Consider the following 14809-nt stretch of genomic DNA (forward strand, 5'->3'; position numbering starts at 1 on the left):
GGCATGCATCTGTCATAGGTGTACAACTGGGCTCTTCGTGCTGTGTCTTGGGGTGAACCTTTGAAGGCAGACAGATCTGCGTTCAAATACCCTGTGTATCAGCTGAGTGACCTTGTAACTTCCCTATCGGGGATCATGACGCCTAAAGGACTGGTGAGGAGCCAATGAAACAATGGACAGGCAGGCCAGGCCTTCAGCAATGTTCCTTTAAAAATCTTCCCTCCTGAGGAGCTCCTGGTTGCTGCCTACTGAGTACATGGTATCACTTTCCCCTGACAAGACAACATGTTGCATCCAAGGATATTTAGAAAAGTATGATTGGTAGACACCATTCTGTCCAATTCTCCAGAATTCACAGAATTCTGCCTTTTACACATTTAATTTAGGATTTCGCTATCTATCGTCTAGGAAAATTTCCAGAATGTAGCTTTAGAGAAAAACCTACGGAGGCCAAGTTTGAAAGCTGGGGGATGGGTCAATTTTTTCAGTCTTAAGCAATCTTAAGAAGACAACTGGCCCTAGCTGGTTTGGCTTAGTGGATAGAACAGCCTGCAGACTGAAGGTTTCAGGGTTTGATTTGAGTCAGGGGTACAAGCCTGGGTTGCAGGTTGATCCCCAGTAGGGGGCCTGCAGGAGGCAGCTAATCAATGATTCTCATCATTAATGTTTCTCTCTCCTATCTCTCTCTCTCTCTTTCTCTCCCTCCCTTCCTTCCTTCCTTCCTCCTCCCTCCCTCCTCTCTGAACTCAATAAAAAATATATTTTTTTAAAAGAAGAAAAATATAATTAAGTGTGGAAGAAAGAAGATGGGTTTTAGAGTCAGATGGCTTTGATTTTAATTTCAGTTCTGTCATTTTCTAGTTAGATGTGATCTTGGGCAGAATGCTTAATAACTGACCTTCAGTTGTTTGGTATGTTTTTTTTTTCTCCCAGTAAAATGCTGAAACAATCCCCTTTTGCAATATTAGCAAGATTAAATCGGGTAATTCGGAAAACACATGTGTATAAAATGCCCAGTTTAGTGCCTAGCACACAGTCAATATTCAATGACAGTAAATGGTAATAACTGCTATTATGCAGCTAGTGTATAACTTGGAAATATTTACTTTAGCCTTTCCTTACTTAAGGCTTACTAGTCTAAGGTATGGAATATCTGTGGGAAATCTGTCTTCTAATACTGTGGTGCTCAACCTTTAGAAGTTTAATGTTCAAACAACCTGCATTTTTATATATTTTATTTATCTACTAGAAGCCCAGTGAACGACATTCGTGCATGAGGAGGGGGAAGGGACCCTCAGCCCAGCCTGGGCCTTCTCCTAGTAGTAGGACATCCCCCAAGGGGTCCTTAGCCCTGCTGCAGCGGCAGGAGAGGCTCCCACTACTGTTGCTGAGCTCGCCAGCTGTGAGCCCAGCTTCTGGCTGAGCGCTGCTCCCCCTGTGGTGGTCAGTGTGTGTCAGAGCAACTACCCTGTTTCCCCAAAAATAAGACAGTGTCTTATATTAATTTTTTCTCCCAAAGTTGCACTAGGTCTTATTTTCGGAGGATGTCTTATTTTGGGGGAGACACGGTAGTCTTCCCCTGTTTGGTTGATTTGCATATTAGCCCTTTATTTTATAGGATTAAAACCCATAAACTTCCTTTCCTGTACCAAATTCAGGTTTGTACCAGAGAACCACATCAGGTTTTTTTTTTTTTTTTTTTTTTTTTTTTTTTAAATATTGTGCTGCTTGCCCATGGGTTTCAGCAGCTATGACATCACTGTCTGCAAAGCAGCATATAGTTATCAGTGACCTGAGCAGCTCACTGTATTTTCCCTCCACATTTTATAAATATGATCAGAAAGTGGAAAAAATATATGGTTCTAGTGATAAGCACAGATTTAAGAAGGAAATCATTCTATCTGCTGAAAGCAGCAGGTCTTTAACCTTGGCTTGGCATTCTATCCATTTAAGCTGGTTAACTATGGTGAAAACGAAACAGAACTCTGTAATGAGTAATTGACACTTGGCGCTTGGGCCTTAAAGGCAAGGAATACCGGGGGCTTTTATAATATTCTTTAAATTCTTGAAATGAAAGCTCCCTTATAATCTGTATGACTATTGCTCAATATTCACAGATTAGGCTTTTACATCACTTTTAGCGACGTACTATATTTACCAATAAGAAACTGCCTACACTTCTCAAAAGCCTAATTGAGAATGGGAAGTTCCTTGGTTTTGTTATGGAATTATAACAACTCCCGTGGTAACACGGATCATACCAGCTAAGTCAAAGTTCTGATGGCCAATTTCCCATTTTGATTCATAAAATCTGTAGCATTTATCATTAATTAACTTTATGTAGTAGGTGAAGTTATTCAAAGCATGAGTTCCACGGGGTCGGAGGGAAGTGGGGGAGGGCAGCAGCAAGGTGTCAGGGCAGGAGAGATTACAAAAGGAGTTTGTGTGTAAAGAAATAATCAGAAAAGATTGGAAACCAAATGGGCACAGCACAGCAACAAACCTAGCTGGCCAACTTTGTAAACGGAGCCGCCTCTATTAACATGAGCCTCAGAGATGGGTCAGGGCTGACTGGTGCAATTATGTCTCTGCAGGAATTTGATCTCTTTGAGATAAAAGGTCTGGGTTCAGTCTTCACTGAGGCCTGTGCCCATGATGCCCCAGTGAATGAAGTAGGTTTGCTCCAAACACACTGATTAGGAAGCAGACCCTTGTCTGGGTAGTCTATACCCCAAGTGATGTTTCCTATACAGTTAGACATCACCTTGCTACTGACTTTCCCCCCTCCTTTGATTAGAGGTGGTGGTGGGGAGTATAGAAAGGAGCAGCATTGATTTCAGATGCCTCTTTTTGGATCAATAATGTGTTCTTCCACAGAGTGATGATCTCCTGACAGGCAGGACCACTTTCACCTGATTCAGGGAAGAGGCCCATCTGCTTGTTTCTCTCTCTGACCTTTAGTGGGTTGATGCTGCCTGTCTTTTCTTTTAATAAATTGCAACCCAGCTCTTCTATTAACAGAATCCATTATGCACGACTTAGCGCTGTAGAAAAACGACAAAGACCAGTTAACTGGCACAGCTTTTGCAGGTTTGTATGAAAATTTTAGCATAAAAGGGAGATTCTCCAGTTTCCTGAGAGGCACTTTTCTCTTGATACTGCCTCTCAACCCCCGCTTCTATTTAGTCTTCATTTTAATGGCATCCTTAAAAGGGACTTGGATGTCTTCTCCTTTAAAACAGTGTAAATAAAATGATTTATTTTGGTAACAGATGAAACAGTAGTACTTTAAGTGTTTGCCATCAGCTTTACAATGTTACTGGCAAAATTGAAGAATCACAGGGAGTCACAGTCCACATGGGATTTAGGTTTCAAAGGTGGTGTGTAAAATGTACCAACTGTCCAAGTTACCAGTGCAAATTCCTTATAAACTATGGGATCGTCTTATAATAAGCCCGGAACAGCCATGGCGGCAGTAAAGATCACCGTGATCACCAAGTAGCGCAGGTATTTTGTATTTTGTGTTTAGGTGCCCTGGTGTTAGAAAAACAAGAGCGTCTTTAACTCCTGGGATCACTCCAGGCTGTGAGACCTTCACCCATGAGAATCATAAAGAGGGTGAAATGAAGGCCTGAGGGACCAGTAGCTCGGGCTTCTGGTAAAGGATGACTGACTGGGAAGGGGGCCACCATTGCTCACAGTTTAACCGTTGATTTTATTTTGCATTTTGCTGAATATTGTACCGTTGACTTTACAGATTGCAAAAACAATGAACCATGGACTATTAGAATTTAAAAACAAAAGTGATTTTTTATTTTTTTTCTGGAGCCAAACCCAGCAAATTTCAAGAAGCTATAGACAAGTGAACAATCAGCAAATGTTTGGTAATTCAGAGATTTGGGAATCCTAGGGAGATTGATTTATTTACCCACTACTCCCTGCTAGTATTTTTTTTAAATGTTTTTGTTGATTTTTTTTTTTGAGAGAGAGAGGGAGAGAGAGAGGAAGGGAGAGAGATATAGAGAAATATCAATGAGAGAGAAATATCAGCTGCTTTCCTGCATGCCCCCTCTTGGGGGTCGAGCCCGAAAATTGGGCATGTGCCCTGACTAGGAATCAAACCTGTCACCTCTTAGTTCATGGATTGCTGCTCCACCATTGAGAAATACTGAATGGGCCCTGCTAGACTCTTGTTAGAACCACAGACGTAGCAATTTTTCTGAGATTCCCTGGATCCATTGATGTTTAGCTCTTCCCTCTGGCTGCATGCAGTTTGCCTGCATTTATGAAATGACTCAGCATCTAATTCCATGTATAAATGTCCAAGAAACATAACAATGAGTGGTAGCATTACTCACTTATCTTTCTCAGGACCCCAGGTGGAGGGACCCTACATGAGAAGGCCTGGGAACTGTCATAATGCAATCACATTGAGTCACGGAGAGAGATTACTCTGGGCAGGAGACTTTGGATAGGAGGCTGAGAAATCTTAAAAAAGATACCAACCCAGGAAAAATGACTAAAGGTGGTCTCTCCTCATTTGGAGGCAAATGTTGTGGAAGAAGGTATTTTCTTAGTTATTCTCTGTCTTCACCTTGTCGCCTCCACTGGAATATGAGCTCCTGAAGTGCACAGGTGTGGCCTGTTTTTATTCAGGTATTATATTTCCACCTAGCTTACCTCACTCAGTACTAACCAATTATACATGCTTGCTGCACATTTTAAAAGTATGTTGAAGGGTATAGGTTATGAGCAGAGAAGGAAAGGCAATCTCATTCACAGCAATTTAAGTTACCACTGCCTTCCTGCCACATTGTATGTGTGCTACTCAGAACCTCCCTCCAATCAGCATCTCCCTGCTTTCTTAGCTACCGCCCCACCTCATCTCTGATAGCTGATAGTCTAGGGCCATGGTCGATAAACTGTGGCTCGAGAGCCACATGTGGCTCTTTGGCCCCTTGAGTGTGTGTGGCTCTTCCACAAAACACCATAGCCTGGGCAAGTCTATTTTGAAGAAGTGGCATTAGAAGAAATTTAAGTTTAAAAAATTGGGCTATCAAAAGAAATTACAATCGTTTTACTATTGATATTTGGCTCTGTTGACTAATGAGTTTGCTGACCACTGGTCTAGGGTAGGGCTAAACTCTGGGGTCCATTGACTTCATCACAGTACAATGAAGTTTTATTGCAATGAAAATGTATCCAAAAGCACTGAATTACAGAATGTCATAGTTATAGAGGTTTTCTGTTTTAATAAAAAAAAAAAATTCTTTAAATACCCCTGTATACAACTGGAGGTTAAAATTGTAATTCCAGATTTAAGATGGATATGTATGCATAATTTCACAAAATAAGCCCTTTAAACATTGGTTCTCATGGTGAGACGGTGGCTCACAACCATCTTAATCTCTTAGTCAATCTATCTACCTGAGAGCCTCTTGTAGCTGTGGGGTTTTAGCAAGCTGGTCCCATATTTCTGGCTTCCAAATCACAGCATACCTTCTAATCTTTATTCAACTATAACCTTGGCCTCAGATCAAGATGTGCTCCTATGTTGTCACTGTTGTGGTCCTTCTCTCAGCATCAGATCCTCTAATTTACTGTCTTTGGGTGGTTGAGTACCCAATGGTGACATTTACTCACTGTGACTCCTTCTAATTGATTTAGATTTTGTTATTGACCCTCAGCCTCTTCATTCGAGCTTTGCTTCTAATATGCCTCATCTGGCTGAGAAGTTGACACCATGCACTGAAGGTGCATTCATGTCCTACCCTTGCTCACTGATCTCCTAGCTATGCATCTTTGATATCTTGTCAATCACTTGGATTCTGGAAGATGGTCATTTGAATCTGTTCCATCTGATGCTGACGTGATCGCATTTAGGGGGAAAAGATACAATGGGAAAGGTTCAACTGGTTACCATCCACCAAATTTGGATTAGGTCTGGTTACAAAATTCTCAAGGTGAGTTTATAATGATTATCAGCGACATTAGCACTTTCCATTGTTTGGCTTCTTTTGTACAACATTCTTTAAGATTTATTCATGTGGTTGCAGGTAGTTGTAGACTCTATATTCTCATGGCTGTCTACTATTTCACAGTGTATATACCACATGCATTTTTGTTTGGGTGTCTACATAATAGAATTGCTAGATTATAGGGTATCCCTATGTTCATTTTTTAGGAGATAATGCCAGTTTTCCAAAGTGACTGTACCAAATGCATCATCTACCAGCAAGGTATGAGAATGTAATTGTGCTACACCCTCACTAGCACTTGCATTTTCTGTCTCTTGCTCTAGCCATTTGGTGGGTGTCATTTCATTATCTTTTATTTTGATCCAGATATCTGGAGTATATGATGGAAATTCCTTGGAGGTACTTTAAACTGGTATCTCTTCATGATCTGGGCAGTTAGCTTTTACAGTGTCTTTTAAGTAGCATTGAGTCTCTCCCCATCTACTTCTCTCCTTTTAAGAGACAAGATGCTTCATAAATCAGGAATAAAGTTACTTGAGCCACTTTATAGTTACTTTATTTCAGCCTTAAAATTAACATAAAGACACAATAACCTGGTGCTCCTTATTTAAATTAACTCTAAAATAGTAAATAGTCTTATTCTAAACCCTACTCTAACTTGGAGACTTTAAAAGATCTCATTGTACCAACAAATTGTCCTATAACTTCTATAATGGCCATTGATGAAAAGCAGTAATAGCTGACCTCAAAGCTACCTCTTTGTGTGTTTTGGTGTCTTAAAACCCACTTTGACCCCCCTGGGGGATGAACAGCGATCCCTGCCTCTATGTGTGAAATCATGGACATCAGTAAGAGAAGCATAGGCTATACATTCACTGTCTCCATGGGTCTATCAGAACTGGGAAAACATGATCAAGCCACATGTAAAAATTAGAGAAAAATAAAAATGAGTATGTGATCAATCGTTAGATGCCCTAATTATAATTGCTAGAGTCATTGATAATATTTTATTATGCTGTATTATGCATTTTTGTTTGTTTCCACACTAGACATAAGGCCCATGAAGACAGAGACCACTCCCATCTCCTTGATGACTGTATTCTCAGTGCTAGTATAGGGCCTGATAGTGTAGTGCTCAAAAACATTAATTTATGAGATCAAATGACAAGAAGGTAAAATATGAGTTAGAATATGTAGCTAGGGAATAATGTTAAGATTTAAGTAGGCACAAAAGAGAAGGAAGGTTTTCTGGATGAGAGTATGTACCTTTACATTTGTATTTCCTTTTGTTGCTATAATCCTTTGGGTGTTTTTAATTCACATAATTATCTCAATTAATTCCCCCAGAAGACCATATAAGTTTATGGGACTCGATGAAATTAATCAAGCATTCAAAAGATCTAACCTTGTTTACAAACAAAATCATTAACTTTAGAGACTGCAAATAGAACATTAAAAACAAAGAGGTAAGTGGAGGGATGAACTCTCCAGGGGAGCTTCTGTCTGGAATTGGGACAAGAATGGTGAGGATCAGAGAGGCAGAGGAGTTCAGCACCCGTGGTTTATTGGGAATTGCAAATGCTTGGCCTCAGGTGGGAATCTGAGGCTGGGCTCCCTGCTTGAACCCAGGAAAGAACGTGAGTCTTCTTAGCTTGTCAAAGGAGAAACAAAAAGGTGTATTGCCCCTTGCTTGGAACTACAGTTATGGCCTAGGACAGTGGACGGCAAACTTTGGCTCACGAACCACATGTGGCTCTGGAGCCTTGGTTTGCCGCTCTGTTGACTAATGAGATTGCCCACCACTGACCTAGATTCCAATAATTACAGGCTGTTGTTGTTCCTTGTGATTAAGCCCCTACCCAGTGATCAGCAAACTCATTAGTCAACAGAGTGGCAAACCACAGCTCACAAGCCACATGTGGTTGGACTGGGAGTTCTAGGTGGGGTGGAGTAGAAGTACCACCACAATCTTTAGATAAGGAGGAGAGAAAAGAATGGTCTGGAAGGAGGAAGAGAAAAAGAGGAAGGTCTCAAAAGAAGTAAATATACATTAAGTGTTCAAAGTATAAGGGTACTTAATACTAGGTAAATGTAAAGAGGAATATAATGAACCATAAAGAGAGAGAGAGAGAGAGAGAGAGAGAGAGAGAGAGAGAGAGAGAGAGAGAGAGAGAGAGAACTATAGTTCATTCTCATAACTGAACATAAAAAATTTAAATAGAATGGGTACAAATTGTATTACCAATGTATTTTCAAAGACTACTAGGAATACATACAATGACAGTTCAACACAGAAAATCAATGAGTATATTCTATTACACAAATAGATTAAAGGAATAAAACTAAACTATTATTTCAATAGATGCAGAATACTTGATACATTTCAACACACAATCTCGATTTTTTAAAAGATCTGTTAGCACCTATTGTATCTGCAAGGTGGCAATCCATGTAAATGTACTGCACATCCCTTCCCGTTCCCATGTCCAATGATGTCATGTTGGTTATTGGAGACTGGCCATGATAGGAGTATTTACACCAAACAAATCAATAAATACCACAAATCAAGGCTTGATTTCATGTTTTATTGGTTGTTTTGAATTTAACAGAGGATATAGAAAATAGTAATGATGCTTATTAAGCAAAACGGAGTGTTGTGTCTGTAGCTGTTATACTCGGACTAGCATAGACACTCAAGGAAGTGTTCCATGGAATTAAACACCGTTACCCAACTTAACAAAGACATCGTTCAAATTACAGATGAGCAAGTGGATCTGTAACATGCATCTTGGCTGTTTCACTTTGTCCTATTCATTAAGATAAATAAAAATATCCACCACATCTACGTGTAAGCTATACTTACTCATCTGCTGCAGCTGTAGGGTGGCTACAGATACAGGAGTTCAGCAAAACTCAAGGAAAGCATTTTGTGAGAATCAGTCGGCCAAATGAATTCTTATTAATTGCATATTTTATTATAATTATTATTTTATTACTTGTAAATTGTATGCCACACAGCCATTAATCAATACACTTTATAAGTATATTATGTATGTAATTATTTCTCCAGAAGAAGCCTGGAAGGACCACATTGAAATTACATAGGAAATGACACTGTTGGAGACAGAAAATAGTAGTCTAGTAATTTATTAATCCTGGAGAATCGGGCATTGCTAGGGAGAAGAGGTAAATGAGGAAAAAGGCAACACAAACTAGGAATTTTTTTAATAGAGAGCAGTGGCAGGAGAGAGGCAAGGTTTTTGCGCCGTTACCAGGAGGGATATGGGTAAAGAAATCTTTGTATATTTTGCTGTGAAATGTACTTTAGTAAAAATTTACATTGTTTTCATCTGTTTAGATGTTTGTGCTTCTTTCGAATAAATACCTAAACTTAGATGGTCCATGAAGCCGTTGAATTATGTTTAGATTACACAACGTAATTTGATAATGAAATTATGTGGAGTAAATCTGGGTTCACTGTAAACAAATTAGGCCAAACTCACCTTAGGATAGGGTAGTCTCACCAATATGCCTTGAGAATAACAGCAAAAGCACCAATAATACAACTGTTACTACAATTAAATATTGTTTTTATATGATTGGTAATCATTCTGTATTCGTTTTATGTTTAATGAACTTAATAACAACACCTTTATGAGGCAGACAGACATAATATATCTTCATTTTACACATCAGAAAGCAGATCTGGGAAGTGGAGTAACTTGCTCAGAAGCACATAGCTAGCAAAGTCTAGTATGATCAGAAGCCAGGCACTCAATTTCCGAAGGTGGCCCGGTTAGCGTGTTAACAGTGCTAAAGCTACAAAATCACCAAGCAGTAGCAATCCGGAAATGTTCTTCATTTCTAAGAATTGATTTCACTGATATCACAGACATTACTCTAAAGATAGCTCTCTGTCAGGCGGTTGGAAAGCTGCCTGTATCTGATTTCGTGGTCTAATTCCATAAAAGCATTTATTGAGCATCTGGTTGTTCAACAGAATGTCGCAGACATTCCAGGAGAGACGAGATGAATAAAACATGAGTCCACCACGGAGGAGCTTAAAATACAGATACTCACTGCTTTTATCGCTCTTGTAAATGAAGTCAAGAGACAAATCAAATATGTCATAAAACTGGGGCAGGATTTAAAATAATTCAAATTCAAAAAATGCTCCTAACAGTTTTCACCAATATTTTGTAACTAAGAAGCATCACAGGGTCGAACACAAAGGTTTGCGTTACATTCAAAACCAAGTGCATAAATACACGACTGGAAAAAAAATCTGCTTTTATGGCAGCCTTTATATAACACATCTGGAGGTTTTAGGGTTAACCTCAGGACTAAAGCGCTAGTAAAATCTTCGAGGTGCTCGCAGGTTATAGTGATAGAAATATCAGGACTGGAATGAGACGAGAGCTTTTGGTTCTGGGCGCTGTGATAGTCAGCCATCGTGGCAGTAGTCTCTGAGGTTCAGGCTGTGACATTAAAAGGGACATTGAAGACAGCGACGGGGACAAATGAAAGACAGCTCAACCACATCATAGGAAGAATGTCCGAGGGAACGGGAATGTTTAGCCTGGACAAGGAAGACTCAGGCAGGGGTCCTCAAACTTTTTAAAGTGGGGGCCAGATCACGGTCCCTCAGAGAGCTGGAGGGCCGGACTATATGAACTACTAATTCCTACTGTAACACCTCGACTGCGCTCACTGCCCAAAAAACCTGGCGGGCCGGATCAGACTCCTCTGCGGGCCGCATGTGGCCTGCTGGCCGTAGTTTGAAGACCCCTGACTCAGAGAGTACATGGAATCAGGTTCCAGAGAATTTGGAGGATTGCTATATCAACCTCGGAGCTGCCTCAGAAGGCAAACCAGCCAGTCCTCCTGAAGGTTATCTCAGGTTAGCAGGAGAATGTTTGCAGGTTGAGCTTAAACAAACAGACTTGGCTTCCCTGGGCTCCAGGAAGAGCTCTCAGGGAGGGTGTTGTGAGGAGGATGGTGTGGGGTGGACTGTGGACCTGCCCCGGGTGGAAAGCATCTTCCAACATTCAATCCCATGACCTCCAAAGGCACAAACAATTCCCGAAAACTTTAAAACATATGCACACAGGAAGAAGGCCATAGTTTCCCCAGTATGCAAACACTATGCAATGAACATGAGCAGTAATTATCTTTCTATTTCTGTTAGAGGCAAGTGACACGAAAGGAGAAGAAATAAGTGGCCTGTACAGTTGCCTGGGTGCACAGAAAGCCAGGAACTACGGGCCTGAGTGCCGGATCCCACTCCAGGGAGAGCAGGGGGCTGTGTTGATATAAAGAAGTGAACAGAGAAGAAATACAAGGTTGATGCTGGGTGCAACTTTAATCCTCACCTGAGGATATTTTCCTATTGATTTTTACAGAGAGTGGGAGGAAGGGGGAGAGAGAAACACCAATATGAAAGTGACACATGGATTGATTGCCTCCTGCACGGACCCTGACCAGGGCTGGGGATCGAGCCTGCAACCGAGGTATGTGCCCTTGACTGGAATCAAACCCAAGACCCTTCAGTCCTAGGGCTGATGCTCTATCCACTGAGCCTAGGGCTGGATGCAACTTTAAGTCCTTCAGCACAGTGCCCAGCAGTCATAAAATAAGCAAATACAGAGGCAAATCCTTTCCTGAGCTGATGTCTAGAAACAGGACAAACGATTGTGGCCTAGGTAAATGCTGTGTGGAAGCCCTGCCTCTGGAACGCGGGCCACGGGCCTCGCTGCAAGGCATTCGGCCTTGAGGAAGAGGAGGGAAATGCAGCTGGAATGAGTGCAAGAATTCTGGGGCAGTGATCTCCAGGTAACTTACAGAAACCAACTTGATGTCATTGGCAAGTGGACATGAAGAGGTGGAGTGTTTAGAGAGCATCCCACCAGGGTCAGAGGCAGCCCCGGGGCCAGTGGAAGCAGCTGGGGTGGTTAGCCTGGACAAGGCTCCACCTTGCTGACTGCAGGGGGAAGAGGAAGGGACTGAGACCCAATCCAAGCCGAACTCAGTGGAGAGTCAAGAAAGCTTCCAGGGATCAGACCTTGCCTGGCTGACAACGCTGCACAATTTATTAACAATTGTTTCTCCCCGCACGCCGCACCCCCCTCCCCCAACCAACCAGCTTCCACTAGTCTCAGGCATCCTTCCTGACTTATTTCATTGACATTTCCTTCTTTTTCTGGAGTGGTCCGAGCCCCAGGGAATCTCTCTCTCCTCCCTTCTCCCTCCCCTCCCCCACCAGAGGGGCATTGAATGAGAGCCAGAGTGTTGTCTGCGTAAAGAGAAATTGCAAAACCACAAATTGCAGAAAATCGTTACTGCCAAAACTCGAAAGGAACACACAATATCACCAGGCCTCTTAAAAAGCAATTGCGCATTTTACGGGCCTCTGGATAATTCAGGTCCGCTTGGCAACTTTCTCACCCATACCACCCAGAAGACGATCCTCCTCCACCAGAGGCCATGGCCCCAACGTCTATGTGTGGTTGAAAAGAAACAAAAAAAATGTGGGTTTGAATTTTCACAGGGGCCCAATGCGGCCCAGTGCGGTTCTGTTTCCTTCTGTGATGCAGTGTTAATGTTAGCTCCCAAGGTTTGCCTTCAGTGTCCCAGGGGCTCTCACTAAAACAGCGGGAGACTCCAGTAGTCTGATCAAAAATCCCTAAAAGATACAAAACACTGTTGGATGGGAACATCTTTCCGAAACGTCATCTGATGCTTTGATGGAATCAGGAAGAGCGTTTTCCTTTCCCCTCCTCCCACCCGTAATAAAAATTCTCAGAAAATCTAAGGGGTTAGTAACATTCCTTCAAAGCATCCAGTTTCTCAGGGGTTGATGGGGGCTCAGACAGGAGCTCTCTGATTTTTGGTCCTGAGTTGCCTTCTGTCACCTGCCCTCTTTCTCTTTGGAGGTACATCTACATCTATTCCTTCCTGACTGGACTGAGACTAACCTCCATCAGTGGCCTGGGGATGTTATGGGGCCATACTCTTTTCCAGGGCCTTTGCTTTGAAAGCTTCCTGCCATTCACCTAGATCAGGGCTCCTCCGAAGCGGGTGCTGATGAGGTTGTTTCCATTTGCGTTGGTTGTATAATGCAATCATCATTAGGAACAATGTCAGCCCCAGAAGGGGCTGATTCAGTCCGGTTGCCAAAACGAACCCAAGTCACAGTTGCCTGGTGATTTTATGTGTTCCCGTGACTGCACGGGTCAGGCCACGTTTCTACCAGTTGCGCAGAGATGAGGAGAAAGAGGCATGTAGACCCACTTGGATAGTATAAACTCCTAGGTCACATGTTCTTCCTCTAATATTTACTAGTATAATAGGCCACCAACCACTTTGTATTTCCTGGAGAAAAATAATGTGAAAATAAACCAATCATAAATTCACCCCTCTAAGGTGAAATGGCTGGCCTTCAAATCCGGGACAATAAAGGTGCTTTCGACTGAAATTGTGACAAAGAGATCTTGAGGTAATTGTCATAAATGTGTTTCTGGTTGCGTGTTTGCATAGAATGATTTAAAATGCTGCTTTCAATTGCCATCCATGATCTAATGTTTGCCATGAACACACAGCAACTATTCTTTAGTATTTAAAATTAAATCCTTCAAAAGCAGTAGTAAACCTACATAAGCAGAAACTGTGTGATGAAAGAGCTAGGAAATAAACAAAGTAAACACAGACATGTTCTCCTGAACAATTTTCACATTCAAGAGAGAAAATAAGGTCAAAGGTTAACACTTGTACAAATAACATACTTGTGATAGCGCTACTCATAAAAGTCTGACATGAACCCATCCATGTAAGCTGCTTAAAATATTCATAACATGCAGGTGTCTTGACAATGCAATACAGACCAAAGCAATATCATGCAGAGACCGACTTTCTACCATATCCCCGGGAATGCATACTACTTTGATGTTATATTTGAGTGGTTTAAAGGTGAATGTTTCTTGTGCTGATGATTGAATATCTGTGTGTAGCACTGGGATCAATTTATTCTACAGAGAATATAAACTTTATTTTTATTAAAAAGAGGCAAGAAACATTCTCATACGCATTTCCAATTATTCCCAATCACTTAGGTCAACCTCTAGAATACTTAAAACTCCCTGCTCAAACCCGGTGTAATTTTATTGGGTCTTTAGAATCGAGGGAATTTGGAATTTGGAATTTGGGTACGGACACTGGGAATGCCAAGAGTGAAGAGACATAACAGATTCATTCTAGAAAGAATACTGGTTTATGGAGCAGCCTCAATGCAATGCACATCGGAAAGAATTATCAAGATAGCGGCAATGCTATTCAACCTGAAACAGCCTGTGACTGTGAGGAGCAGAGAGTAATAAATTCGTCAGCCATAGGAGAGAACCTGAATATTCAAATGTTTGCTGTCTCAGGGTCACAATGTCTAAAAGAATATTGTCTAATTTTTCCTCTGCACTTTATTTAAAAAATATTTTTAAATTATTTTTATTGATTTCAGAGAGGGAGAGGGAAAGAGAGAAAGAAACGTCAACAATGAGAAAAAATCATTGATCGGCTGCTTCCTGCACACCCCCTACTAGGGATCGAGCCCACAGCTCAGGCATGTGCCCTTGTTGTAAATCGAACCTGCAACCCTTCAGTCCATAGGCCAATACTCTATCCACTGAGCCAAACCGGCTAGGGCTCCTCTGCACTTTTCACTAGCTTCTTAGATGCAATATAGTTGCAGCCCTGATCAAGTGCAATCTGCTTCTCAAACGGTTTATAAAATGCTCCACAGTGCTATACAAATCAAGAGCAGGGGAAGGTTAGTTCCAATC

At 41.5% G+C, this 14809-nt stretch overlaps 1 protein-coding gene across 1 annotated transcript in view; it reads right to left on the reverse strand.

Moving 5' to 3' along the window:
• ANKFN1 (ankyrin repeat and fibronectin type III domain containing 1) overlaps window positions 1-14809 on the reverse strand; it is a 387619-nt gene that overhangs the window by 204862 nt on the left and 167948 nt on the right. The window lies entirely within an intron of this gene.

The sequence above is a fragment of the Pipistrellus hanaki genome, assembly GCF_964339955.1.
Source record: "Pipistrellus hanaki genome assembly, chromosome: 16".
Lineage (NCBI taxonomy): Eukaryota > Metazoa > Chordata > Mammalia > Chiroptera > Vespertilionidae > Pipistrellus > Pipistrellus hanaki.